The sequence below is a fragment of the Oratosquilla oratoria genome, chromosome 7, assembly GCF_046742065.1.
Source record: "Oratosquilla oratoria isolate Oo_2021 chromosome 7, ASM4674206v1, whole genome shotgun sequence".
In the NCBI taxonomy this organism is placed as follows: Eukaryota; Metazoa; Arthropoda; class Malacostraca; order Stomatopoda; family Squillidae; genus Oratosquilla; species Oratosquilla oratoria.
Genome location: NC_134783.1, coordinates 41,422,350 through 41,424,849, shown reverse-complemented (window position 1 = coordinate 41,424,849; position 2,500 = coordinate 41,422,350). Strand labels below are relative to the sequence as shown.

The following is a 2,500-nucleotide window of genomic DNA, read 5'->3' as shown; positions in this document are numbered from 1 at the left end:
TAATCTTAAATCGGAGTGGAAGTAAACATTTGAATTCGAACAGTTTTAAGTTCAGACGTAAACAAATATAGTATAACCGTTGTTCATGAGTCTCATTCGCATATACTCATATATACATTTATACACTGTGCGTGCGTGCGTGCGTGTGTGTGATTAACCATGGTCTTGGATCACTTGTTGGACGATCGACAGCTATTTCCCTCCCGAAGGACAGCTCAGAGCTCATATATGACCGATCTATGGGTAATGATGTGACCTCACACACACACACACACACAACCAACTCCCCATCCACGAGAGTTGGAGTAACGACTCGTGTGTGTGTGTGTGTGTGTGTGTGTGTGTGTGTGTGTGTGTGTGTGTGTGTGTGTGTGTGTGTGTGTGTGTGTGTGTGTGTGTGTGTGTGTGTGTGTGTATTTACCTAGTTGTACCTTATAGGAAGGGGAGCTACGATCGTGGTGTCCCGTCTCTATCTCGCCTTACCTAATTTGCTCTTAATTTCGTGTGCTGTTTTTGCACACACTTTTGTTTCGTTTAATATGTTCCATACATCCACCACTCTGTAGAGAAAGTTGTTCTTTTTCAGGTGTGTGTGTGTGTGTGTGTGTGTGTGTGTGTGTGTGTGTGTGTGTATGCATTCATTCATATATATGTAGTATACAAATATAAACGTATGGATAATTACTATATACACCAGTTGTGTTAACAAGTTTGCATCAAGTTTTCTAGAATACATAAATTTCAAACGAAAACACTCTGAGTAGTAACAAGTCCACGGGCAGATTCCAACACCGAAACTAATTCATATATCACTTGTGAGAAATGTAGTAACACATTTGTAAATCTCAACTAACACCACAGTGGGACGAAAGAAGGAGATGAGTAAGCGAAACTATATATTGGTACTACTGAAGAGGGTTGCAGTTAGCAATCCAAATATATAGTTTCGTTTAATCAACTCTTTCTTTCGTCCGACTGTGGTATTAGTTGAGATTCATATATGTTTATGATATATGTATATATACTGTATATATATATATATATATATATATGTAGAGGACTGAAACAAGTGGTAGAAACACTTGGAAACGGCAAAATATATAAACACACATACACACACACACACACACACACACAGAGAGAGAGAGAGAGAGAGAGAGAGAGAGAGAGAGAGAGAGAGAGAGAGAGAGAGAGAGAGAGAGAGAGAGAGAGAGAGAGAGAGTCTAGCAAGCAAGTTGTTCGCCAGCTGATATACTCTGCAACATTTACACTCGCCGCCTGACTGGCATTAATGGATTCAAAGTAACATCCAATTCTCAGTATTCGTATGGTGGAACAAACGCGTTTTAAGTTGTGATTCATCCTTTCCTTTTGTACACATCTGTTTTGTTTTCGTCTTCCTAATAGATATTTAAGAAAATGAAGTACTCTTTCTGATCAATATTTAGCACCATGAAGTACAAAAAATATTAATAACTACCATACCTAAAAAAAAAAATAAAAAAAAAAAAAAAAAAAAAAAAAAAAAAAAAAAAAAAAAAAAAAAAACAATATCGCCAAAGAACTATGAAAGAAAAAGAAAACAATAATAATAACAATGAAATAAAGACAAATATAAAATATAGCAACTGAGTTTATTCAGCACAGAAGAGAACCCCCACCCCACCCCCCGCAAACTCACGGGTTAGGCAGTTCAGAATTCAATCGACTACGGATCTGGATGGCCACAAGGGCCATTTCCCCGTTGATTCTGAAGGAGAAACCGCCCTTGCGGGTTAAGCTTCATCTTGCGCTCCACGACGTTACACTGATGCAACTCGCAACAAAGCTCAGAAAGGTCAAGCGGTTCTGAAACATGTTGCGGAGTCAGTTGTATTTGTGATGTGGTCCCCCCGTCTGGTGGTTATTAAATAAATAAATAAACTAATTAATTAATTAAATAAATAAATAGATAAATTAGGCTTTGTTGCCTTTTTTGTTTCTCTTTCGCCTAAAAACAGACGATTCTCTTTATGTGAGGGGGTGGACTTTGAGAGAGAGAGAGGGAGCGGAAGAGAGATAATGAGGAGAGAAAAAAGTTTCAGAGAGACAGAGACAGAGAGAGAGAGAGAAGGAGAGAGAGAGGGAGGCGAAAAAAAGCGTTTCAGAGAGGGAGAAAGAGAGAGAGAGAGAGAGAGAGAGAGAGAGAGAGAGAGAGAGAGAGAGGGGGGGGGGGAGCGGAAGAGAGATAATGAGGAGAGAAAAAAGTTTCAGAGAGAGAGAGAGAGAGAGAGAGAGAGAGAGAGAGAGAGAGAGAGAGAGAGAGAGAGAGAGAGAGAGAGAGAGAGAGGAGGCGAGAAAAAAGCGTTTCAAAGAGAGAGAGAGAGAGAGAGAGAAGGAAGACCGAAAAAGTGTTAAAGAGTAGGAGGGAGACAGACACACGGACAGCCAGAGACAAACAGACAGACAGATAGACAGGTCCGGAGGCGCGAACGGAAATGTTCGTATAGGTGTCCACTGC

General features: G+C 40.0%; 1 protein-coding gene across 2 annotated transcripts in view; it reads right to left on the bottom strand.

The window, feature by feature from the left end:
- Ndae1 (Na[+]-driven anion exchanger 1) overlaps positions 1–2,500 on the bottom strand; it is a 557,753-nt gene that overhangs the window by 492,616 nt on the left and 62,637 nt on the right. The window lies entirely within an intron of this gene.